General features: G+C 44.4%; 1 protein-coding gene across 1 annotated transcript in view; it reads right to left on the reverse strand.

Annotated features, from left to right (window-relative positions):
* The window catches only part of SCHIP1 (schwannomin interacting protein 1), a 145993-nt gene extending 119322 nt beyond the window's left edge, over positions 1-26671 (reverse strand). Inside the window, exon 1 of the mRNA XM_070583013.1 lies at positions 26540-26671. The gene's annotated coding sequence lies outside the window, so the exon portion shown is untranslated. The remainder of the gene's footprint in view (positions 1-26539) is intronic.
* Positions 26672-27589: the final 918 nt, after the last annotated feature.

A 27589-nucleotide genomic window follows, 5' to 3' on the forward strand; every position in this document is an offset into this window, starting at 1 on the left:
TGCCATTCTCCACATGCAACCAGGGCGTCTAAGTGCAAATCTGAGGAAGTCTCCTGCTCTCTCTGCCACTCTCCACATGCAACTGGCGTCTAAGTGCAAATCTGAGCAAGTCTCCTGCTCTCTCTGCCACTCTCCAAATGCAACCTGGGCGTCTAAGTGCAAATCTGAGCAAGTCTCTCCTGACTTCATTAGAACTCCCAGGGCTCCTCATTGCCCTTAAAGGAACTTCTACTCATCCTGTAAGTCTCAGGTTAAATGTCACTTCCTCCTGGAAGGCTTCCCAGATTCCCTCTGCCTGTCCTAAGTGGATCTGGTGACTTTCTCCTGCTCCCATGACACTCACTGCATTTATTACACACACCATACGAGGTTGCTGTTGAATTGCTTATCTTCTCTACCAGACTCAAGAAATTCGTTTTATATCAAGACCCAGGCCACAGATATATATAAAAATATTTTAAAGTTTCATAAAACTCTTATTTCGTAAAATTCCATCCTAATTTATTTGAATAAAATCTGATCACACTTTGCCATTGACTTCACAACCCTTAAATGGGTCAGGGCTCCCAGTGTGAAAAAATACCCCAAAGTCTGGGAAGGGAGGAGCCATTCCTATCTTGTTCATGGTAACTGGAATGGAATAGGAGCTTCACTGATATTTGTTGCTAGAATTATTAATAATAACACTTAGTTCATTTAATCCTCAAAAGTCCTGTGAAGAAATGAGCATCCCCATTTATAAGTGAGCAAGCTGAAGGCAGTAAGGTTAAGTAACTTGCCCAATGTCATGAAGCTGGAATGCTGGGTGGCAGAGCCAGGATTTGAAGCCAGGGAGTTTGGCTTTGGAATCCTTGCTGTTGGTCACTCAGCTAAAAGCTCTGTACTCCTTGGTCCAGATGCATATAGATGAATTTACCAAGCAAAGATGTCAGAAAGGGTCTCCTTGCAGCAACCTCAGATGGGTCTCAGTCTCCCAGCCTGCAGAGGCTCCCTGGGCAGTACTTCTGTCCATGTGGAGAGGGCGGCAGCTGGCAAGAGCAGCTGTTCCCCTCTGCTCACATGTGCTACCTCCTCAGCTGTCACCAAGTCCAGCAATACTCAGCAAGCTGGGAGACTGAATTGTGTAAAGGAAGCGTAGAGACACCTCAGGAAAGGAATTTCACACTGTTGTGAACTACATAAACTCATGCCTTAAGTTCCCCCCAAAACAAGTCCTTTAAGAAGGTGGCCACCATGAGATGGATATTCACTTTGTCACGGATAGGAAACTGTCTGGAATAATTCTCAAAGAGCAGGGTTAAGGTCGTGTTCCTTAGGGGTCAATGCGATTTATAGGATTTTAATCTGTAAAGGCAACATTTGAGAAAAGACATGATGAAGTATTTAAATCATAAAGAGTATGAATAAGTGGGAAAAAGATTTATTTGCAAAATTCCCAAATTAATTCTAAAATTATTAGCCCTAATGCTGAACCCTCTCTAAGTGGTGACATTTAGAATAATAAAGAAATGGCTGGCGAACCATTTCATCTTTATTACATGAATCACCAGCAGGTCGCATGCAGTACCCAGACGCTCTCCTATTTCATCTCCCGTTCCCCCTGATGTAACTACATGGGAAAGTTTAGCAGCACTGTGGGCGAAGGAACGTGTGGCTTTGCGTCCAGCCCTGCCTCTGACCAACTCTCTGACCTCAGTTTCCTCAGGAAGGGGCTGGACTGCATGATCGCGGTGTTCAGCAAAGAGTAAGAAGGAATTGAATGAATGTCTAAGTGAATGAACTAAAAGGCTTCTTCTAGCTTAAAGGCCCTTTGGATTTCATCCTAGAAACTACGGGAAATATGGTATAAAGATGTCTCTGAATGGTTTCACCACTTTCCTTAGTGGGGGAGGTAACGTTGGGTCTTCCACTCATTCAAAACCGAGGCGTGTCTCCTGCAGGCGGGGTAACCGCGTGCTGTTTCTCCTTTACTCCTGTAGAGCGGGGGGCCCGTCCTAACTGGTGAGTCTGTACGTGTAGAAATTTGGGAGCTGCATCCTATATGCCCTAAAATAATTTTTTCTTTCATTCACTTATAGACCTATACTTTGATGAAAAAAAATCCCTTAAAAAACATTTATATCTTGAAGGTTTGATTCTCTAGAAAACCATAGATTGCATTTGTTTTCCTCAATAAAAATGAAATGGCAAAATCCAGGCAAAACTCAGCCCTTAGAAGATAGTGGCAATGACCTATTTTCCAAACCTGAAACCAGGACACTTGGCCTGACAGGCGACAGCTCACCGCAGCTGGGCGAGCGCATGTTTGACGAGGGATCTCCTGGAGAGTGCAGCGTTGGGGGCTGAAGCAACTCTTCCTGCAGCAAAGGGACAGATCCTTATCGGAGAAGGCCACACAGAAGGTGCCAGCGAGGACCCCAGCACGTGGCCACACAGACTGTGCCCTGTGCAGTGCAGGGGTCTGTGAACTGCGCCACAGGTCCCTGCAGGAGACACCGCGTGGCACGATTCGCCTGGATGGCGATGCCCAGGGCACCCCTGGAGGTGGTCAGTGCACAGCAGGGCACAGAGGCTCGACTGGGAATTCCGCTGGTAGGAACTTTGTTCTCTATTGACAAGACTGGAAGAGGAAGGCTGCTGTTCTTTTCCTAAAAAAGTCATACTTCAGGCTGGATGGCGCTGACAAACAAGTCTGTAAAGAACTCTGAATTTACTCTTTGCGCTTCATTGAAGGGCATGGATTCCATAAAAGGCCGTTTAGGAGAAGCTGGGAAGGGGTGTGGATGGACGCACTGCAGGAGCACTGGGGTGGCACGAGCCCCGCTGCACGTGACCCAGGACCGGATGGGCTCAGTGCCTCAGAGGCCGCAGGCCTTTTACTCGGAGGGGCAACGCTCGTCAGAGAGGAACCTCCTTGCAGGATGCTCTGGGAAGTGAAAGCTGTTCTGGGCACTTCTTGACATGACTTTGGAAGCATTATAAAATCAGAAAATAGCTGCTGGCGTTGTCAGCGCCACGCAGGGAGGAGGGACACATGAGATGGTGAGGACGCAGGCGCCTGTGGAGGGGCTCTGCCTCTGACTGCACCGCCTTCACGGGCAAGGAAGTCCCTGCAGCAGTTTGGGCCCCTGCCTTACTGTGGCGGGAGGGCTCGTGAAGCGGTCAGATGCCTCCACGGGTCAGCCGGGTGAGCTCACGAGGGAAGGACGCAGCGTGGGCGACAAGGAATTCCAGGGTGAGTCACTGAGTCCCTGAACAGCACAGCACAAGGGCATCCATAGTAAAATTCAGAACAAAAGACAGGTTTATCCCCAATTTGTCCTTGGATCACCACTGGGACCTCTGCTCCCAGCTCTGGATAACCAGAGTTCTAAGTCAGCATGAAAATGAGTGGGGAGACCGCACATCTCAGTTTGTGCAGGACGGTCCTGCTTTATGCCTGTCGTCCTGGTGCCCTCCTTTACCCTCAGCAGTGTCTCCGTTTATATGATGAGATATATGGTCACCCAAGGTAGGGGGCAGTCACCCATGACCAAACATACACCTGGGGGAACAGTATTTCCCAAATCCACCCAAACCTGCAAATGAAGTGAAGTGGGTTTTGGAGTGTTGTTTTACAGGTAGAAAGACAATCCAAACAAGCTCCCAAAATATCCCAACAAAAATGGTCCAATAAAAACAGTATGTCCTGAATTTAAAAACCACAGAAGATACATAAGAGGCTATCAATTTGTGAAAAATGTCCAACTTCACTAGTAATCAAAGAAATGGAATTTCAATAATAATGAGGTAACATTTTGCCTGTAAAAATATTTAAAAATTATTTTAAACTGTAATAGTGTCAGGAACAGTGTGACCAAAGGACACTCACCGCTGGGGTTATAAATTGGTGGATACAAACTTTCTGGAATACTATGTGATAATATGTTTTAAATGTCTTTACAAAGATTACACCCCATGACCTGTTACTAATTCCACAAATATTTATTGAGCACCCACTCGATGCCAGGCTCTGGGGGATGTAGTGGTGAGAGGGACAAGCACCAGGTGCCCCAAATGGACCTTTGGTCTAGGGGTAAAACAGACATTTCAGAGAAAAAATACACACCAGTGCAGATGGCAAGTTGTAATAAGTACCCACAAAGTAGAGTCACGTGATGCTGGGAGAGCGTCAGGTAGTGTGTGTGCTGGGGGAGAGATCAGGCAAGGGAGCGTCTGCTGAAGAGGGAGGACGGGTGTTACAGGCTGCGGGAACACGGTGAACCTCCAAACATCAAAGGTTTTGAGGCTGGAAGAAGCTTAGCACTGTCGAGTAGCTAAAAGGAAACCACTAGGTTGGAGCAAGAGAGTACACAGAAAAGTGCTGAGATGAGGTGGAAGGATGCGGAGGGGATAACATTACAGTCTTTATCCTAATAGCCACTTAAGAGTTGTAAAAGCAGGTTGACATTTTTAGAAACTTTTTCCATGCAAAGGGGACAGCAGGACAGAGCAGGGCAAGAACGGATGCAGAAAGACCAATTAGGAAGCAAACACAGTTGTCCTTAGTGCAAACATAGTGGGCCTTAGGTGGCGGTTGGGGAGATGGAGAGAAATATCAATATTAAAGACATATTTAGATGGCAGAATCAGCAGGATCTGGTGACTGAATAGATGGGGGTGGCGAGGGGAAGAGAGATGTCACTGATGGTCTCCAGGTTCATATCATAAGCAACTTAGTGGAATGATGATGTCTCTTTCCTGAAATGGGCAATAAGGAGGAAGGGGTTTTGGTAGGGGAGAGAAGGAGGGCAAATATTGAATCGGTTTTGGACATCTATTTGAGATGGTGTAAGGCATGAAAGTGGAGATGACAAGTAGGCATTTGGATATGCAGGTCTGGAGCTTAGCAGAGCAATCTGGGGCTAGAGATGTAAAGATGGGAGCCACAGCACATGGATGGTATTTGAAATCTTGGGTACAGGTGGCATCTTCTGGAGACAGATACAGAGAGCGAGAAGAGAAGGCCACGTTTCTAGCCTGAGGAACTCCATCATCTGTAGATCTAGGAGAAGAATGTGTTTGTAAGGAAGACAAGGAACAGAATGGGGCCAGGAGACAATAGTTACTCTTAAAATCTAGCCTAAGGAAACAGAAACGAGGATCTAGATTCAGACAAAAAGATGCCCATTGTGGCATTTACAATAGTGAAAAATTAGCTTCAACCTAAATGTCAAAAAATAGGAAGATGTTTAAATAAATTGTGACATTCATTCTGTGGAATAAATGCAATCAAATGAGATGCTTTTGAAAATTATAACATTAAATGAATAAAAGAGGGTACACTATTACACATACAACGTGATCCACATGTTAGAAAATTAGATGGTAATATGCCTAGAGAAAGACGTGGCCAAGTGTCAGCGTGGTCAACTGCAGGTGGTAAGATTGCTGGTGAAGTCTTACCTTTGTATCTATTTGTTTTTTTCAATTTCTTTACAATAATCACAAAATACGTGGTAACCTTTTTATGAAACAGGGAACAAATTATGCATATTTATTTTACTTAAGATGAATGGTTCTGAATTTGCTGAAGAATTCCATTAAAAATAATTGTTCAGATGAGCTAGAATTTATATAAATTCTGATGAAGTCTTTTATAAAACAAGTAATTTTATGGTTCCATAAATCAGTTACTATTTGAAGTTTTTGAATATCGGATTTTCTTTCAAAATATAGATTGAGTCAGGACACTTCTGAAGAAAGTTTGGCGTCGTAACGGACTGAAACAGAGACAGCAAACTTTTTCTGTAAAGGGCTAAATAGTAAATCTTTTTGGCTTTGTGGGTCATACAGTTTCTGTTCACATTGTTTTTTTTAAGCAACCCTTTAAAAATGTAAAAACTGTTAGCTCACAGGCCACACAAAAAGGCAGCAGGCCGGATTCAGCTCGCAGGCCACGGTCTGCTGCGCCTGACCAAAGGGGGACGCACAAGGGGAGCGCATGGCTACCTTCTCACAAGAGCCAACGTAGTGCTGAGATTGTAGCTGGGCACATCTTCAGTTATTAGGGTTCTAGAACCAGTTTGGATCTATTTTTAACAGGAAACAGAATAAATGAAAAAAGTCTAAAATGAGCAACGCTTTTTTTTTAAGTTCATATATTTTTAATAGAAGATCGATCCTATGCAAACATGTCAAGAAGTTAGTATTTTTACCTAAGAGCAGAAGCTAAAGGAAACTTTATTTATTTGTAAAATGAAGAACCTTTTCATATTTCTTCCATAGTCTTAGTTTTTGGTATTTTGAGGGAATGCTGTTGTTCTATACCAGAATCTGTTCACTTGTTCGTGCCACAACCTGTCCCCGTCCCCCATTATCGTCCCCCCGCGTCACCAAATGTCCTAAGTGCTGTTTGAGCCCCCAGGACACCCCTGCTCCTGGCTGCCACACCCACCACCCGGCGGCTGTGACTACGCTTGCAGCTCACAGCTACCTGCTGTGGTGAATGCATCCCTCACCTGCCCCAGGCGGAGGACAGACCCTCTGACCCACATCCTACCCGTCACTCCCCCTCCCGGCCTTGCTTCTCCCACTTCCTCACAGGTTTGCCCTCAGATCCCCGCCTCAGGCTCTGCTTCTGGGGAACGGACCCAAAACACGGAGGCCCAGTGAGTCTGCTTCCTGAGGACGTGTGCCCTGCTGACCTCGACATCTGCTTGGAAAAAGGGTACTGGGCCCGCTTACTCTCACAGTTTATTCTCATCTGTGAATAAATTTCAAATTTTAGTGTATGATGCAAATAACTTTTATGAATACTAGGAAATAGCTCTGATAAAATATGCAGCAATGATCTGATAAAGAAACACTCCTAAGGATAAACAAAGAACATGGAAGAGGGTGAGCTTTCAACTGACGTTACTACATAGAATGATTGCTAGTATTATCAGTACTAGCAAGGGAAACAGCTGCATCTCCAATATTATCAATTTTGCTAATTCTTACTGATTATATTTTTAAAATTACACTAATAACTAATATCTTATAAATAATCTTCCAAGACCTTCCCATTTTATCATACTGTAATAGGTTCATTGATGCTTAATATGATGTAAGTATTTGCTGACTCTGAAAAATACCTTTATTAGGATGTATGTGTTCAATGTATCTTCTCCAGTACACCTACAGTAAAAGCATCCAAGTTGAGTTTGCAAAGCAGGCCCCTTGCAGTCAGCAGAGCCCATGTGACACGTGACCTGCTGATTGCCTCTGGTTCACGACTCACACTAGCATGCAAGGGCAAGCACCGGGCAAGTCAGGGCTCTGCAGGGCTCACAGGGGATGTTGTGCCCAGTGCCCAGCAGCCCAGGACTGGACCAGCGCAGGGAGGGAGCTGCAAGCGTGATGAACGCAGCCACCGCAAGGCTAGGGAGAAGGTGTGCGGAAGCACCACATTCTCCCAAAGGAAACTGCACAGTTGATCCCGAGTCCATCTAAAGTGGTTCTCTCTTCACTTGCCCCATTCTGCAAGTGGGAAATTAACCACTTCTGTACTTTCTCAATGAAATACATCGTGCTTCAAGTCATTCATATTTATTTTCAATTGGTAAATCTATTATGAAAAACAAAGTAGACCACTCTTTGGTTTGATAATCATTGAAACTAAGTGTTTAGTGTTTAGTTAGCCATTATTAGTAAATAAATTACCCCGCAACAGAGACTAAGATGCTCTTTTTCCCTCTTTACTTCTTGGAGAACAGGTTAAAAACAAAACAAAACAGAAACCTCTGAGTATGCTGTTATTTAAATAGAGACAAGCCCTGATTATTCCAATACCTATAATGACTCTATCTGCTAGGAATTTGTTTTCACTCTCATAAAATGACTTCTGTGAGTTATAGCCACATTCTTCAACCTGAGCAGAGGCATAATTGCCCAAACTCCTCTGGCGTGCTCAGGGGTGGAGCGAAGCTCGGCCTCAGGTGGGATCTGGGCCGAGTGCTGGAGGGCAGAGGGCAGAGGGCAGAGGGCGGAGGGCGGAGGGCGGTGCAGGGTGCTGAGCTGGCAGGGGGGCCAAGCAGCAGTTAGGCCAAGTCACTGGGCAACTACCTCCAGGATTTTGCCATATATTCTTCCTCTAGTATGTAATATTTTTCTTTAAACCAACTCATTTTTAAATTAAATTCATTCAAAAAAGAAACTTTCTATCATTATGATAAATGGAATCTAAATATTATCTGCTAAAATAGAAGTGAAGTGAAAATATACTGCATTTCATCAATTTTGACACTTTTAAAAATAATTTTAATACCTCTGAAATTGACATGTGGTTTCAAATCAATGGCATCTTGCAATCATAATTGGCAATGTCTCTTATTCTTGATAGTGCATAAAATAATGATGTTATTTGGGAAAGGGGTGAAATAGAATAATTTATAAATAATGCTAATCTGGTAAACAAGGTTACCAGCAAAAATCACATGGCATGAATTAAACCAATGAGGTTAAATATAGGATCAGGAAACAAAAGGAAATGTAATTTGATGTTGTAGTTTACACATTTTTAAAGCAACATGCCTTGAAATAACTATGAGACTGGAAAGAATAACGGGAAAGCAGAAAGAGACCTGGCCTGAGGGTGGGCAGGGGAAACAAATTAATGTAAGTTAGAATAGAATGGAAGAAGATAGTGTAAATGATATATCCAACAAAGGGGTTAATCTCTAAAAGACATAAAGAACTCAACAACAAAAAACAACCCTATTAACAAATAGACCCATGAACTTCGACATTTTTCCAAAGAAGATATACATGTGGCCAACAGGCACATGAAAAGATGTTCAACATCACTAATTATTAGGGAAATGCAAATCAAAAACCACAATGAGATATCACCTCACACCCATTAGAATGGCTATCATCAAGACGACAAGAGTTAACTAGTGTTGGAGAGGATGCAGAGAAAAGGGAACCTTCATATACCGCCTGGGAACGCAAACTGTTGCAGCCAGTGTGGAAAAACAGTATGGAGATTTCTCTTAAAATTAGAAATAGAAATACCATATGATCCAGCTATTCTACTACTGGGTATTTATCCAAAGAACATGAAATCAATAACTGAAAAAGATATAGGCACCCCTCTGTTCATCGCAGCATTATTCACAATAGCCAAGACTTGGAAACAACCTAGGTGCCCATCAAGGGACAAATGGCTAAAGAAGAATGTGGTATATATACACAATCGAATATTACTTAGCTATAAAAAATGATGAAATCTTGCCATTTGCAACAACATGGATGGACCTAGAGGGTGCTAAGTGAAAGAAGTCAGATGGAGAAAGCCAAATATTGCATGATTTTACTCATATGTGGAGTCTAAGAAAACAAAACAAATGAACAAACAAAACAAAAACAAACTCATAGATACAGAGAACAGATCGGCGGTTACCAAAGGGGAAGGGGAGTAGGGGTGGGCGAAAAGGGTGAAAGGGGTCAGCTGTAGGGTGATGGATGGTGAGTAGGCTTTTGGGGGATTACTTTGTAGTGTATACAGATGTTGAACTACAATGTTGTACACCTGAAACTTACGTAATGTTGTATACAAATTTTACCTCCATAAAAAAAGTCATAAAAGTATATATACACTATGGTTTCATTTCTAGAAAATACAAAAACAGGCAAAACTAAAAAACATATTATTTAAAAATGCATATTGATGGCAAAAATATAAAGAAAAAATCAGTAATAGACATAAAATTCAGGGGAATTATTTTCTCTGGGAAGAAAAGAAAGGAATGGAATTGGGGAGAGGTGGAGGGGGCAATTCTAATCCACTCCCAATGTTCTGATGTGTGAAAGGGTATCTGTTTTACTATTAAAAATGTACACATATTTTTAAAAAGTGCGTAAGTTAGAATATGGTCTTGCTCATTTAAAAGAGATCCTGATTAATCCGTGCATTCCGTACTTACTTACTGAGCACTTGCCATGCGTAGGGCACCATTCAGTCTCTGGAATGTCACGTGCCTTCAGTAAACCATCTCTGCTGCTTAAAGAGGAGGCCACAAGTGACCTGGGGGTAAGCAGCTGCATCTACCTGATTCTGCCTGAACCTCATCCGGATTCTTTATTAAACACCTGGCTCCTTGAGGAATGCAGGCAACTGGAAGGGGTTCAAAGAAGCGTAGCAGAAAATAATTAGAGAGAGATTGATTTTAACAGAAAGATCAAAGGAACCAAATACAGTGAACGTGGCTAAGCAAGGGCTCAGGAAAAAGTGAGGTATTTGAGGCATGTAAAGAGTGAAGCAAAATAAGAAACATTGAACAGATGCACAAAGCATGATGAGAGCCGAGGACACAGATCTGTGCAGGGAAAAGCAGGCCAAGGTGCTCAGGGGCGCGGCCACACGGCAGCCCCACTGAACACCTGCTGCCGGGAAGCAGACTCCCGTCCCGTGGCTGCCTTGTTTGGAAGCACCAGCTTCCAGAGAGTAGGCGTTTCTCTAACCTTTCAACTTCAGAAAAGAAATATCCTAATCAGGCCTGCCTTGGCGGGCAGGCTGGGAGTCGGGCAGAAAGGACGTAATTCACAGATGAGTTCTAGCGCTCTCACTCCCACAAAGCATTTTCCAGTCAGCAGAAATGTTTACCAGTGAAGGCAGAGAGCTGGGCGGGGGTGGGGGGTGGGAGGTTGGGATGGGTAGGGGAGTTGTGGGGGAGAGGGTCTGTGTTGGTTTTATGGTTTATGTTTTAAATTTTCACTTAAGGTCTTACTGGCCTTATTTTGGCAACTTTTTTAAGCTCTTGACCAGTTTCTTTCAGACACTGGGTCTTTATTTTTTGGAGGGAGTTAAATGTATCTTTTTATTTAAAAACATATACATACAAAGTAAGGTATCAAAGCACGTATGCGCAGATTGAAGAATGATCAAATGCACCCCCACTTCTCCATTTGAAGTCAGACTGTTCTGGGCCTTTGACGCCCCGGATGACCCACCCAGATTACATTTCCCTCTCTGCGTGTCCCTCCGACCCCCCAACATTATCCTAAAATTTCGCTCAGCCTCTTGGCTTTCCTTCTAGTTGTCTAGAACGTGCTGTTGAGAGGTTAGGTGAGCTGCTCCACACCCACTTCTTTTGGCCTGGAACCCTGTGGGGCTTTAAACTGATGCCAGCTCCTCAGGCAAGTGTGCCCTGGACAGCAGCTCCCAGCGTCACAGCAAATGTAAGGCCTGGTGCCCTTGTGATCAAGTCTCCCCTCGCGCCCAGCGCCTTGCCCTTGAGCGCTCTCAGATAACACCCTATGGAGCTTACCCAAACCTGCTCTTTTTGCTTGAATAAGGTTTATTACTGTTGTTAAATCTGTAGTTGTATCCTGGTTTCACAGTGGTCTCTTCCCCTGGTCCCAGGACAGTGCTAATAAGGGCCAAAGGGACTTGCTTCTTTACACAGAGGACAGGAAATTACCAATAATTGAGTTCCTGACGCCGGCGAGTCGAGTCACAAACAGGGCTTAGGAAACCGTGTGGAGGAACCATTCATAGCACATCCCCCTGATGAAGTTGGGGGTGTTCGTTCCTGCTTGTCTTGTGGACGATGTCTTGGAAGAAACTCTCACTCAGTATCTCTTGGGGACACCACTGGCAATTCTACACTTGGGGATAGCGTCTTCCTGCCCAGCCCTGAGGGGGCTCCAGTGTCAGCATCCACTCAGCAGAGGGCCTGGGGCCAGGAAGACGCATAATCAACAGCGTTTCCCTTTTCTTTTGACTCCTTTCCTGAGGCTGGAATCACTCATGCCTGATCCTCCCTGATTAGGTCGAAACTCATCACACATCTGGCCACTGCCCAATAGTTTTGACAGCCCCCTCGCACCAAACTCCTGGAACTGGACCAGGCTTGAGTTTGTTATATTCAGGGCCACCTCTGCTCTGAGTACCAGCTCCCTCCCTCTTCCCATCACCACACCCGCAAAGCTCTCCCATTTGGGCTAGACAGGCCAGGGGTTTTATCCCATATGTCCTTCCCAACATTCTTTAGCAATTCTAATTATGAGGCCATGGTGGTTACGAATTCTAAATAAGTGAAAGGGTCAAAGCTATGAAGACAACATGCAGGCAGTTTTAAACTTTCTGATTTGGGTTTTATTTTCTGGGGACAGCTTAAAGAGGCATGAAGTCATGGAGTAAGGGATCTGGAAATTTCTACTCTGCAATTTTATACTAGTTCTTTACAAATATAAGACACTCTATAAAGGCTAGGTAAAATTCTTGTATTTCTAAACTCCTGTGAAACTGGTGCATCTCAGTGGAGACACAGGACATTAGAAGCTGTGATGTCTGAAAATTATTGCTATAATATCTAAAATCCCCTTTCTCTCTCTCTCTTTTTAATTCTAAGAGGTCCAGGATCTTATGGGCAAAATATATGGTTTTAAGCAAAAGCTCTTGAGCTTTGAATTGGCTTGGGCTCATTCTTCCCTCTTTTGTACCCTCCCTATTAATTCAACCAGAAACACTTACTGAACATCGAATGAGCGTCAGTCCAGCACCAAACACTGGGAATTCAAGGAACAAACTGATATCAGCGCCTCCTTTCAGGGGAGCATGAGGGCTGGCAGAGGGAGAGAGACGCCAAGAAAGAAAGAAAAGTGGTGGTGTTCTAGGTGGCAGGTGGGAGCGTTTCCAGGGGCCACTGGGCACAGCATGAGGAGAGTTATTAATTCAGAGCAAGAGAGAGAAACAGGAGTTGGGTGAGGTTTGGTTTGCGAGAGACTTTTGGGGAGCAGTGAAGGTCTTGAGCTAAATCATGCAGGGCGGCCTCAGAGCTGTCAGAGTCCCAAAGAACTCCTCATCACGTCTATTTCCAAAGCCCAAGGAGGTGGCCTTGCCCAGACTCACATGGTAGTTGGAAGCTGGGACAGGATTTGCTAATGTAAAACCTTTGCTCTTTCCTTTCTAGGACCGACTCTGGCTTCCCCCTCTTGTAGCCAGGCAGTGGAGTGGCTGGCCTCGTGCAGGACCACACTGGGCCTAGGAATGAAGGCAGAGTTTCCTCTTCCTTGGTTTTTACAGCTGAGTGAGACCGCTTCCTTTTTTAATCCCTGGCAGCTTGGCTTATATAGATCGGGTGATGGGTTTAAAGAATTTCATTTGGTTTGGGGGATGTCCCTATCTGCTTCCTGTTTCTCTGCTTCAGTCTCATCCTCAGCTGGAGGCAGGCTGTGGGTTGGTGGGTACCTGACTCCACCAGCTCCAGCTGGAGGCTGAGGTGGGCTGCTCTGCCTGCCCCGCATCCAGTCCCCAGTGTTGCTTTGGGGGCTGCCCCCTCTGCTCTCAGGACACAAGATTCTGGTGGGAAGACCCACCTCCTGGCTGCCACACTCAGTGGAACCATTCCAATGCAGGATGGCCTGATGCCAGCTGCCACCTCTCTCTTCTCCTGCGACCCCCTTCAGCTCATCCTGGGGTCCAGGATACTCCTCCCCCCAGGTATGTGAGGACTGGGTTCTTCTGCATTGTCACACATTGTCGCTTTGTGGATCCCTTACAGGGACACTCCGAGGGCAGTCTGGGGGCCACTTGCAGTGGGGGTACAGTGAGAAGAGACGGCGATGAGCAGGGAGAAGGGGACAGCAGTGAGGGGGGTTCTCTAAGTTTGTGGAAGCTGAATTGCCTTTGTAGGGGAGGAGCTGACGCACCTGGAAACTATTTGCAAGGCTGTCGTGCTCCAGTACTCAAATGCCTGCAATCTCGTCAAGGGATTTTGATGTTCACTTAACGTTCCTCTTTCAGCAGAAAAAACATAGACTTGGTCCCTGTTACTCATGTGATTAGGCACCAGCTTTGTAAAATGATGTATGTAAGCTAAGTCCTATTGACCCTTCAGAGAGAGAAATCACATATTCTTATTCAAGGAGCACCTGGAATTTCATCTCTTTTTACAAGCCCAGATCAAATAGATTGCCTTCCTGAGCTAGGAAGAATTTGCACACGATCTGCAAGGTGAAAGAGCAAGAGGATAAGGGCTTGTATTTGAAAGAGCAAGGTCTGCGGTAATTTGGTGCCGCAAAGATACTATTAAATGAATACAGAGGAAACCAGCGGATTCTGAAACTGAAAAATCTCTCAAGAAGAAAAAAGATAAACAGAAGGGTGTCAAGGGAAACAGCATTTTATATTCATCTAACAGGCTTCTTCTTGAAGGTAAAAACACTTCTTAAATCGCCACTGTTCCCCCTGCCGGGCCCCCATCGCCTCCCCGTTGCACTTCCCAAACAGCTCCGGGGAACCTCCCTGCCTCCACCTATGTCCCTTATAAGTCTCTGTCCACTCAGCAGCCAAGGTGATCTTTCAAAGATCATCTTTTAAAGCTTCCAACTCTCCAAGAGCTTCTCTCTGCTTCAGATAAGATCCAAACTTCTGAGCCTGGCCCGGGGTCCTCGGATGTCTCAGTAGAGACAGCACCTGCTGGAGCCGATGAGCAGAACATGTCTTCTCTGGGGGTCCACCCAAAGCAACGAAGATGTTTGGATCCCTGGTCCTGCCCACTAAAAGCCAATAGTGCTCTGTCCTCAACCCCAGTATTTTACCTCCAAATCACCACCTGCACATCTTCCAACACCCTCCAGGCAGGGGTGGGGGGTCGCATCACTCCCAGCTAAAAACCCCTCCTAGCCCCCTGGGATCTGGCCCCTGTCCTCTTTCAACTTCAGGGTCTTCACACGGGCTGTCTTCCCTGCCTGGGCTGCTCCAATTGCACACTAGCTATGTTTGGCTCCTTTTCCACATTCAAGTCTTAGCTTAAATGTCACCTCCTCAGAGAGGCCTTCCCTGACCACCTCACCTGAAATAGCAACACACACACACACACACACACACACAGAGTCACTCTGTCACCATGCACACACCACTCTACACAACTCGCTTTTGGGTTTGTTACTGTCTGTGTCTGCCTCCCCTCGAGAATGTCAGCTCCAGGAGAGCAGGCTGTTTCCTTTGCTGCTTTCTCTCCAGTGCCTGGGACGTGTTTTTTATAAATATTCGTTGATCGAATAACAGATACCATAAAGTTATATGTTATTTAATCACATATATAATAAATGTTAGGAAGAAGCAGAAAAGCATTATCAAACTCATTTTTCAGAAAAAGCACTGAGACATTAAACATAACAAATCCCACACTGAATATTGGTGACAGAGGGAGGACCAACACTGGAAATGTCATTGCCTCCTTATGAAGTCACAGTGGATCATTTCAGTATAAGGCAACCCATGGGAGAGGTCACAGCAGAAGACACAGAACACACTGAGACTACAGTTAACACAATTCTCTTGTCCCCACCACTTTAAGGCTAAATGTCCACAGTGGTTACTGCTACCTATATACCAGGTGCATTTCCTTTGACTTTACAGTTATTATACCTTCTCAAATCTAGGCTCAAACACTTAGATTCATCCTTCACAGAAGGGGAGGAGAAAGGAAACAAGTTTTATTGTTCCCTATGGAACGAATTTAATATCCACCCCTCATCTGCTTCTAGTAGCTAAAAAAACTGACCCATGAACAAGGCGTAGTGTGAGGCCGGCAAATACAGTGCAGCCAGCGGCCGCTCAGCACTCCCCCACCCCAACAGGTGCAGCGTGCCAGTTCCGGAACTCCCTCCTGCTGAGTCCCTTCCCCCTGGGACTCCTCCACCAAGGGCTCCAGGCTGCCACCCAGAACCAGAGTTGACATACAAGTTCCGATCTATTTGCCAGCCCTAGAATGCCGGAAAGAACAAGTCTTTCCAGGTAAATCTGAGTTTGGATCCACATCTGCTCATTGTAATTTGTGAGGTCCTCCTTGCCCACCCTCTTTGTGTTTGTTTCATGATCCAAACTTGCCAGGTTATTGGGAAAATTACTAATAACACGTGTGGAGTGTTTAGCACTGTGCTTGGTACAATCAGAATTCAATAAATAGTAGCGTTTAACTGGTGAGGAGAAGGCTCTGTTTCACTCCAAGAATGGAGGTGGCATTATCTTGGAAGGTAGAGGAGGTGCACGTTACTGGAGCCTAGAGGAGATTTATATTGAACTGGAGGAGTGGTTCCCAAGGTGTGGTTCCCAGGCCAGCTGTGAACTTGTTACAAACTGCAGTTATTCAGGCCCCAGTCCAGACCTACAGATCGGAAATTCTGGGCACAGGTCCTAGCATTGCATGTGTTCACAAACCTTCCAGGGAATTCGGATGCACACTCTCTCTGGTTTGGGAATCACTGCACTAGAGAGAGGGAGTGGGAGGGAGAACAGAAGAGACCGAGTCTGGGGAGACGGTGTCTGCTCCCCTGGTGATTAATCAGAGAGGGCAAGGAGTGCTGCCCTCACAGAGGCTGTGGCCGTCCAGGCCCGAGAGCAGTTTGCTACAATGTGACAGACAGCCCCAGAGCACACTGAAAGGAAATGGGCTGGTATCAAAGGTTAGGTGGAGGGAGAACTCCCCAGACACAGCCCCAGTGCAGTGGACAACAGAGGGAACCTCGCAGGCTCCTTCCCTGCGCAGAAGCAGGCGGCCATTGTTCGGGATTGTTTCGAGTGCAGCTGTGACTGAAGGCAAAAAGCTGGTCTAGGCGCTTCTTCAAGCTTCTCCAGCTTGCTGATTTCACGGATGAATTGCATCTGACAAGCTTAGGCTGAATAGTGGTGGGCAGGGAGAAGGGGTTCAGGAGGGTCAACCTCACCACGATTCCTCTACTCCACGTGCTCAGTTGAGACCACTTGCTTTCCCCCTGCCAGCTCTTCCTACCAGGGTACCAGACACAGAAGATCTTCCCATGGGGTCAAAAGTAAAAAAATATTTTTAAAGAACATGGATCCGAAGCCCTGTGCGACCAGCCGATTTTAAGCCTGTTTCCAGGGTTAACACCTGCAGTAGATCTGTTCGCCTCAGCACCCACTTCCCTTGGGTTCTACCTAATTGGAAACATAGATGTTCATTAAACATTTCATTTACACATCCTTAGACACAAACTCCCACTTGAGATTGTTCGGAAGGGTGTGGACAAGATCTAAGGCCAGTATCTTACTATTAAAGTACAAGGATTGTCAGATACCATCAGGCGTTCCGCTCCAACACAATTACTGAGCGTCTCCATGGCCAACCGTCCTGTCCTGCCTTTCCCACAACCATGTGCGTGGGTAGCATTATCATCCCGGTATGCAAACCGTAGAACTGAGGCTCAGACACAGAAAGGGACTAGCTCACAGTCCCACAGCCACTTTAAAAGGCCAAGTGTGGACTCTCAACACCAGACCGAGGCAGTTTCAATCCACCACTACAAGAAGGGCTGGGGGGTGACCCACCCATGCGTGGTTAAAAACAGCCACTCTCGACGTCAGCAACAGGGCAGAGTGAGCAGTTTTCTTTGTCTCTCCCCCTTCGAATCTACAACTAACTGGACATTCATCAGTCAACAAAGGATATCCACACAGCATCTCAGGATGCCTGAGAGACCCGTGTTGCTATACATCGGAAGGTGGACAGACTTCCCCCCAAGATGAGGGGGAGATAGGTGAAAACTCTCCGACCCCGAACCCCAGACAGCCTAGTACCTGCAAGCAACTTTCTTCCAGCGGACACGCTCATAGCATCGCCATGCACCAAGGGCAGACGTATGCACGCATCGGCAGAGTGACGGTGGAAACAGGTGACTACAGCCCTACCTAAGCCCCCGCAATTGCCTCGAAACCTGGGGGGAATATCCACAGCCCCACAGCAGCCACGGGCAAAGCCTCTACTCAGCGTTAGCAGAGAGGCCCTGCCCAGCTTTCAGAACGCTGGGAGGCTCTGGGACAAGAGGATCCCGGGCGGCGCAGCAGCCCACCAGCCGCCTCTGACTCACGGACTCTGGCAGTGACCCAGAGGGGGCAAGGGACACCCAGTGATCCTGTGTGAGTGGGTGGGGGCAAGTTGGGGCCCCAGCCACCCTGCTCCACGGGCCAGGGGGAAAATCCAAGCTCCCACAGCAGCCGCAGGGAAAGCCTCTGTGCAGGGTTAGTGGAGAGGCCCTTCCCAGCAATCGCAAGGCTGGAAGGCCCTGGGGCAGAAGTAGCTCAGCTGGGTGAGCTAACCACAGACTGCAGTAGATACCCATAGCTCTGCTGTGGCCCATAGTGGACAAGTGAGGTCTTGCAGGCTGTGACGGTGACAGAGCTGCAAATCTAGGTGAACCTGCTCCCGGCTGCTGTGAAAGCCCATAACACCACTGCAGACCCTAAGAAGGGAGCATGTCTAGGTGGTCTGCGACAGTAGGCACCAGCAACCTGAGGCCACCTTGCGATTGTCCCCACAGCTGACAAGAGACCCCACAGGACCACTGTGACTACGAGGAGGGGCCCAGGTCCAGTCAGCAACAGCTGACAGGGATCCTGGTTGGTGCAGATTAAACAGCTGCTCCCCCCCATTCCAGTAGAAGCAAGTGGAAGAAGTAACTAAACTCTATCTCTATGCAGAGGCACAAATCCACACAATCAAGCAGTATGAAAAAATATATTAAATCTCCAGAACAGAAGGAAAATGACAAGTACCCAGAAAACAATCCCAAAGACAATGAAATCTATAACCTAAATGACAATGAATTCAAAACAGCCATCATTAAAAAACTCAACAAGTTAAAAGAGAATACAGATAGACAACTCAATGAGTTCAGGAGCTATGTCACAAAAGAGCTTGATACTATAAAGAAGAACCAATCAGAAATATTGGAGATGAAGAACACAATGGAGGAGATTAAGAAAAATCTGGACTTTCTGAACAGTAGAGTCAATAATATGGAGGACAGAATTAGCAATTTGGAGGATAGGAATATAGAAATGCTGCAGATAGAGGAGGAGAGAGAACTAAGACTAAAAAGAAATGAAGAAACTCTCTGAGAATTATCCGACTCAATTAGGAGATGCAACATAAGGATTATAGGTATCCCAGGGGAAGAAGAGAAGGAGAAGGGGGCAGAAAGCCTGTTCAAAGAAATAATGGCTGAGAACTTTCCAAACCTGGGGAGACCAACCACAAGGCATAGTAGTGAAGCTTACAAAAGTTACTGACAAAGAGAAAATACTAAGGGCAGCAAGGCAGAAGAAAATAACCTACAAAGGAACCCCCATAAGGCTGTCAGCAGATTTCTCAGCAGATACCTTAAAGGCTAGAAGAGAGTGGAATGATATATTCAGAACTCTGAAAGACAAAAACCTGTAGCCAAGAATACTCTATCCAGCAAAAATATCCTTGAAATATGATGGAGAAATAAAAACTTTCCCAGATAAACAAAAGTTAAGGGAGTTCATTGCCCCAAGACCTCCCCTACAAGAAATGCTCAGGAAGACCCTCATACCTGAAAAATCAAAAAAAGGAAAGGATTTACAAAACCCAGAGCAAAGGAGACAAGTAGAAAGACAAAATCAGAAAGTTGCAGCTCTCCATCAGAACAGGTTAGCAAAAGATAAGTATAACATTAAAGATAAAAGGAAGGGAAACACCAAGAATAAATATAATCTTGTCATTTTAACCACAAACTCACAACACAAGATGGAAGGGAAAAAAATCTGACAATAACAACCTAGAAGGGGAAGAGGAAAAGGACGGAACGTCTTAATCTAAGGAAATAAGAGTCTATCAGAAAATGGACTATCTCATCTATGAGATGTGTTATACAAACCACTTGGTAACCACTAAACAAATAACAAGAATAAAGACACAAATTACAAATAAGAAGAAAACCAATATAGAAATCTGCCTACCTGAATTAGTAGTCCAAAAATCATGGGATGGGAAACAAAGGAAACACAAAAGAACCAGAAAACAAGTGATAAAATGGCAGCATTAGGCCCCCACATTTCAATAATCACTCTAAATGTAAACGGATTGAACTCTCCAATCAAAAGACACAGAGTGGCAGGATGGATTAAAGAACAAGACCCAACAATATGCTGCCTCCAGGAAACACACCTCAGCCCCAAAGACAAACACAGACTCAGAGTGAAGGGATGGAAGACAATACTCCAAGCTAATAATGAACATAAGAAAGCAGGTGTCGCCATACCTATATCAGACAAAGTAGACTTCAAAGCAAAACAGAGAAAGAGAGACAGAGAGGAGCAGTTTATAATGATAAAAGGGACACTCCACCAAGATGACATAACACTTATAAATATATACGCACCCAACACAGGAACACCAAAATTTGTAAAGAAACTATTACCGAAACTAAAAGGAGACATCAACAACAATACAATAATAGTAGGGGACCTCAACACCCAATTAACACCAATGGATAGATCATCCAGACAGAACGTCAACAAGGAAATTATAGAATTAAATGAAAAATTAGAGCAGATGGACTTAATAGATATATATAGAACACTTCATCCAAAAACAGCAGGTTACACATTCTTTTCAAGTGCACATGGAACATTCTCAAGGATAGACCATATCTTGGGAAACAAACCAAGCCTCAACAAATTCAAAAGGGTTGAAATAATGTCAAGCATCTTTTCTGATCATAATGCTATGAAACTAGAAATCAACTACAAGAATAAAGCTGGGAAAGGGGCAAAAATGTGGAGACTAAACAACATGCTACTGAACAAACAATGGATTATTGAAGAAATTAAAGAAGAAATCAAATATTATCTAGAGACAAATGAAAATGAAAACATGCCATACCAATTCATTTGGGATGCAGCAAAAGCAGTCCTAAGAGGGAAATTCATTGCAATACAGGCTCACCTCAATAAACAAGAAAAATCTCAGATAAGCAATCTCAAACACCACCTAACAGAATTAGAAAAAGAAGACCAAACAAAGCCCCAAGTCAGTAGAAGGAGGGAAATAATAAAAATTAGAGCAGAAATAAACGATATTGAAACAAAAAAGACAGTAGAAAGGATCAATGAAACAAAGAGTTGGTTCTTCGAAAAAATAAACAAAATTGACAAGCCCTTAGCCAGACTCACTAAGAAAAAAAGAGAGAAGACTCAAATAAATAAAATTAGAAATGAGAGAGGAGAAATCACAACAGATACCACAGAAATACAAAGGATCATAAGAGAATACTATGAAAAACTATATGCCAACAAATTGGACAACCTAGAAGAAATGGATAAATTCTTAGACTCTTACAACCTCCCAAAACTGAAGCAGGAAGAAATAGAGAATCTGAATAGAGCAATCACAAGTAAAGAAATCGAAACAGTAATCAAAAACCTCCCCAAAAATAAAAGTCCAGGACCAGGCGGCTTCTCTGGAGAATTCTACCAAACATTCAAAGAAGATTTAATACCTATCCTTCTCAAATTATTCCAGAAAATTGAGGAAGATGGAGCACTCCCTAACACATTCTATGAAGCCAACATCACCCTGATCCCAAAACCTGACAAGGACAACACAAAGAAGGAAAATTACAGGCCAATATCACTGATGAACATAGATGCAAAAATCCTCCAAAAAATTTTGGCAAACTGAATACAGCAATACATTAAAAAGGTTATACACCATGATCAAGTGGGATTTATACCAGGGACACAGGGATGGTTCAACATCTGCAAGTCAATCAACATGATACACTACATTAACAAAATGAGAAAAAAAAACCCACATGATCATCTCAATAGATGCAGAGAAAGCATTTGACCAGATCCAACTCCCATTTAGAATAAAAACCCTCAATAAAATGGGTATAGAAGGAAAGTACCTCAACATAATAAAGGCCATATATGACAAACCCACAGCCAACATCATACTCAATGGGCAAAAACTGAAAGCCATCCCTCTGAGGACAGGAACAAGACAAGGGTGCCCACTCTCACCACTCCTATTCAACATAGTACTGGAGGTGCTGGCCAGAGCAATTCAGCAGGAAAAAGAAATAAAAGGAATCCAAATAGGCAATGAAGAAGTAAAACTCTCGCTGTTTGCAGACGACATGATCTTATATATAGAAAACCCCAAAGAATCCATAGAAAAACTATTAGAAATAATCAACAGCTACAGCAAAGTTGCAGGGTATAAAATCAACATACATAAATCAGTAGCATTTCTATACTCTAACAATGAACTAACAGAAAAAGATCTCAAGAACTCAATCCCATTCACGACTGCAACAAAAAGAATAAAATACCTTGGGGTAAATTTAACCAAGGAAGTGAAAGATTTACACAATGAAAACTACAAGACTTTCCTGAAAGAAATTGATGATGACATAAAGAGATGGAAAGACATTCCATGCACATGGATTGGAAGAATAAACATAGTTAAAATGTCCGTACTACCTAAAGCAATCTACAGATTCAACACCATCCCAATCAGAATCCCAATGACATTCTTTACAGAAATTGAACAAAGAATCCTAAAATTCATATGGGGCAACAAAAGACCACGAATTGCTAAAGCAATCCTGAGAAAGAAGAACAAAGCCGGAGGCATCACAATCCCTGACTTCAAAGCATACTACAAAGCTACAGTAATCAAAAAAGCACGGTACTGGTAGAAAAACAGGTGCACAGATCAATGGAACAGAATTGAAAGTCCAGAAACAAAACCACACATCTATGGACAGCTAATCTTCAACAAAGGAGCTGAGGGCCTACGATGGAGAAAAGAAAGTCTCTTCAACAAATGGTGCTGAGAAAACTGGACAGCCACATGTAAAAGAATGAAAATTGACCATTCTTTTTCACCATTCACAAAAGTAAACTCAAAATGGATCAAAGACCTAAAGATTAGACCTGAAACCATAAGGCTTCTAGAAGAGAACATAGGCAGTACACTCTTTGACATCAGTATCAAAAGGATCTTTTCCGATACCACAAATCCTCAGATGAGGGAAACAATAGAAAGAATAAACAAATGGGACTTAATCAGAACTAAAGAGCTTCTTCAATGCAAGTGAAACAAAAAAACAATGCACTAGTTGGGGGAAAATATTTACAAGTTATTTATCCGACAAAGGGTTAATCTCCATAATATATAAAGAACTCACACAGCTCAACAATGAAAAATCAAACAACACGATAAAAAAATGGGCAGGGGACATGAGCAGACATTTCTCCAGAGAAGATATACAGATGGCCAATAGACACATGAAAAGATACTCATCGTCACTAATCATCAGGGAAATGCAAATCAAAACTACACTAAGATATCACCTTACACCTGTTAGAATGGCAAAAATAAACAAAACAAAAAGTGACAAATGTTGGAGAGGTTTCGGAGAAAAAGGAACCCTCATACACTGTTGGCGGGAATGCAAACTGGTGCAGCCACTATGGAAAACAGTATGGAGATTTCTCAAAAAATTAAAAATAGAAATACCTTATGACCCAGCCATCCCACTACTGGGTATCTATCCAAAGTATTTGAAATCAGCAATCCCAAAAGTCCCATGCACCCCTATGTTCATTGCAGCATTATTTACAATAGCCAAGACGTGGAAGCAACCTAAGTGCCCATAAACTGATGATTGGATAAAGAAGATATGGTACACATATACAATGGAATACTACTCAGCTGTAAAAAAGGATAAAATCGTCCCATTCACAACAACATGGATGGACCTTGAGGGTATTATGTTAAGTGAAACAAACCAGACAGAGAAAGACGAACTCTGTATGACTCCACTCATAGGTGGAAGTTAAACATAGAGACAAAGAGAATTGATTGGTGGTTACCAGGGGAAAGGGGGGGTGGGGGTAGGGCACAAAGGGTGAAGTGGTGCACCTACAACATGACTAACAATAATGTACAACTGAAATTTCACAAGGTTGCAAACTATCATAATCTTAATAAAAAGTAAAAAAAAAAAAAACAACAAAAAAAAAACAGCCGCTCTCGATTCCCAGCTGCAGCGTGTGCTGTGCCTTGTGCCTCCAGTGGAATATTCCTGCTTCTGAAATGCATGTTTTCTGAAATGAATGTTTTCAGTTTGAAAGTGTGTCAGCACAGCCCCATTGTAAGTATGGCAAGCCTGCTCTTAAAACGCCCTGAGTGAACGATGAAAACCCTGGAAGGAACATGAATCGCATCTTAAAGACAGCTGTGAGAATGCACGAGGAGATTTTACAGAAAAGTAGCACTTGGTTGTTGCTGAAGCACTGGTAAGAGGTGCCTCAAAATAGCAAAAAAAAAGTCATTTAAAAATGCCTTTCAAACTTATTTCTGGAATAGACCACCTTCGCTGAGATTCTAAGGCCTTATTATTGTTCTTCAAGCATATGGAATATTTTTACACTAAAGGAAAACAACCAACTATTCTTCGTATCTCTGATCACAAAATAAGTGGAAGTGGGTTTGCTTTAAGAACTTCTGAACAATGAACCTGGTTAGTTACCGAGAGCGGGCTTCCCAGGGGGTAGGGCGTCCTTCCTCGAAGGAGGGTGGGGTGAAGGGGGTGAGCCAGCAGTGGTTATAGGGTTGTGCTTCAGAACTGGTTTCCGTTCTCAAAACTCATTCCACCCACCCGCCCCCAGCCAGGGAACAATAAAGTTTCTTTCCTAAGTCACAGAAAAGAAAGAAATGAAACTTAACACTTATGGAGGGTCTCCCGGGTCCTAGGGTCCTCCAATTCTAACGACATTGTTAATTATTTGCTCTCCTTACAAATACAGAAACTAAGGTTCAGACTGGCTTTGTAACTTGCCTAAGGTTATGGAATAAATGGACTGGAAATTTAAACTAGATCTGCTCTATTCCAGGTCCAATTGATCCTTCCACTTCATTGGAAAGTCCTTCCCAACAATGCATAATTTTAACGGTGAGGAAACTGAGACAAAGATACAATAAACAGCTTGAGAGAGGTTGTGCAGCCAACATGCGACTGAGGGTCCCCGTGGGGATGCTCAGGAAGCCTTGATTTAGCTTATGGAAGATCACAGGATGTTACTTTCAGAGAGCTTCCAACATTGGGCGTGGGATTTTGTTTCCTTGGCAGTGTTCACATGGGCCAGCAGGATATGTGACACTGCTTTCTGGATTTAGCTGGAAACAAAATCAAGCCAAGTTGGACTCATGCACTCTGCTCCCTCCCAAACTGTGAACGCAAAAGTGAATTTTTGCTCCGGATGTCAGCGTTTCTGAATGGTGAGGCCCAGTGGAGTCCTCAGTGACTGTCAGAGTCAAGAACAGGTCTTTCTTTTCAGCAAGCAAGAGTCACCACTTGCCCACCCATCAGAAGCCAGAAGAGGACCTTTGCACTCACAAATCCCTGTTGATAAAACAAAACCTTTTCTCATGAACATTCTGTCTTTAGAAAACAAGTGGACAGAGCAGCACTTGCTGGTTAATAATAAAAAGAATTCTTCAGTGACTACCCAGATGAATGAATATTTTTTAAAGGCACAGAGTATGTAAGGAATTTTAATCCAGCCTATGTGTTTACTCCCCTCCACAACAACTGGAGAGAAACCACTGGCCTCTGAAAGATAAACAGCCGCAGACCCTATGGGGTGGGGAAGACAGCCCCAAGCCTGTAATTTGGCATCTCTCTTTTTAAATTCCTGGTGGATTTCTTTTCCGATTGTAGCTGGTGAATGGGCTCAGTTAAAGGGTTTTGAATATACTGCAAAACAGCCAAGTGTTGCCGGTCCTATGCCATGCCCACCGCTTCATTCTATCAATAAAATCCCAACCCCAACTGTATGTATCTCATGCTTTCATAGACACACACTTTCGCTAGCACATCTTTAGCTGCTAAAAAGTTCTATTAGTTAATTTCAAATTAATAGTTTAGGGGGTTCCCTGCCATGGGGGAAAACTAATCAGGAAACTGAGTTAGCAAATGACTGCAATAATCAGCTTAAATGAGACTTCGTCCTTCCAGCCTTTTGCTTGTGGATGACACACAATTTCTGAGCTTAGAAAATCTCTCTTCTCTGCAGACGGTATTGCGGGGATACCAGAGATGTGTTCCCACAATCAGAGTCTTATTCATTTATTTAGTCTGCTACCGCAGTACTCCACGCAGGCACCCCACCCCCACCCCGCGTTCTGTGCGGTCAGACTACCTGCTAACCAGCCAGGCTGCGCGGAGCCGGCTGCAGCCTTCCGTGCCAGCAGACGTTGCAAACATCCCCGGATACTTTCTCCTCTGCAGTCAGCCCTGTAGCTCCAGCTCCTGCAAAGCCCTCAGAGCTTGCAGAAGCGTTATTTCCTCCCAGCTATGTTTGGTTTAAACTTGCAGTTCACCAGGTTCTACAGCTCAGGAGTCTAAACTTACCCCTGCAGGGTCTCACCTAGAATCTGTCCCTCTTCCCGTGCTGAATCGGTTTCCCCTGCCCAGACCTGGAATGCCTCAGGGCCTTCTGTAACCTTGATGTCTCTTCCTCGCTGGAAGTTAGAAGCATCCTCACTGGCTGCATTATTGCACATTTCCCCAACAACCTTATTTCTTCCTTCAACTCAAACTTGTCCGAACAACACCAGCTCTGCAGACCCTGAAATTCTCCAGCCCTCTATAACGGCGTTTCCAACCTGCCACGCCGCCAGAGAGCTGGTTGAGGGGAAACTGCGAGAGAAGGTTGGGAACTCACCTGCACAGCTGCGAGGATCAGACACAGGATGGGGCTGCCCGCAAACTTCCCAGGGACCGTCTGCAGCCGCCTCTTGGCCTTAAAGGGACAGGGCGGTTTTCGCCATATAAGGAAGACAATTTCACGCTTCTGCTTTGGGACCTGTTTGGGCAAAGCAGCTCCTTCACTTGGCTTTGCGGAGGCTTAAGCCCTCTGAGGGATCTGCAGCCTCCCAGTTTGTGAGGATTCGTACATAGTGGGCAGCTGAATAACTGCTGGATAAGGCACAGAAAGAGTGTTTGCCAGGCCATTTTCAAAGGCCAGGAAACACTTCACATGGGGCTTGTCCGCCTGCAGAAACGGTTTCTGTGACTGGGAAGTCTTCCTCAGTTACATGAAACGGCTCTGCTTCTACTTCAGGTTTGCTGCCCGGAAGCAGTGATCCTGCTCCTCTGGAAGGGGAGCGGCAGTGTGACCCCTTCCTCCAGACAGGGGGGCGAAGGAGGGCAGGCTGAAGAGCGGTGACACTTGCGCTGTGAGATTCTGATTCTTTAAGACACATTAGCAGTGCACGTTGAAAACGAGTGACATGGGAGTGATATTCTGTTGGCTGCCAGAGGCCCTTCCTAAACAGATAAGCACACAATTCTCTCCCAAGGCTAGTTCCACTGCTGAGCGCCCCTCTTGGGCTCCCTTGGCTGAAGCCCACTGCGAAAGTTAGAGGGCTGCTTTTTTGGTAAATTATTGTGTTGAGGTCATATTGGTTTATAATCCTGTGTAATTTCAGGTGTACACGATTATATATCAGTTTCTTTGGAGACTACATCTTACCCCAGTAGTCTAGTTTTCATCAGTCATCATATAAATGTGCCCCTTTGTGCCCTTCCCCACCCTCCAGCCCCCTTCCCCTCTGGTAACCACTAATCTGTTCTCTTTGTCCATGTGTTTGTATGAGTGAAATCATGCAGTGTTTGCCTTTTTTTGTCTGGCTTATTTTGCTTAACATCATACCCTCAAGGTCCATCCACGTTGTTGCAAATGGGACGATTTTGTCTTTTTCTGTATCTGAGT

This window comes from Equus przewalskii, chromosome 18, assembly GCF_037783145.1.
Source record: "Equus przewalskii isolate Varuska chromosome 18, EquPr2, whole genome shotgun sequence".
Classification (NCBI taxonomy): Eukaryota; Metazoa; Chordata; class Mammalia; order Perissodactyla; family Equidae; genus Equus; species Equus przewalskii.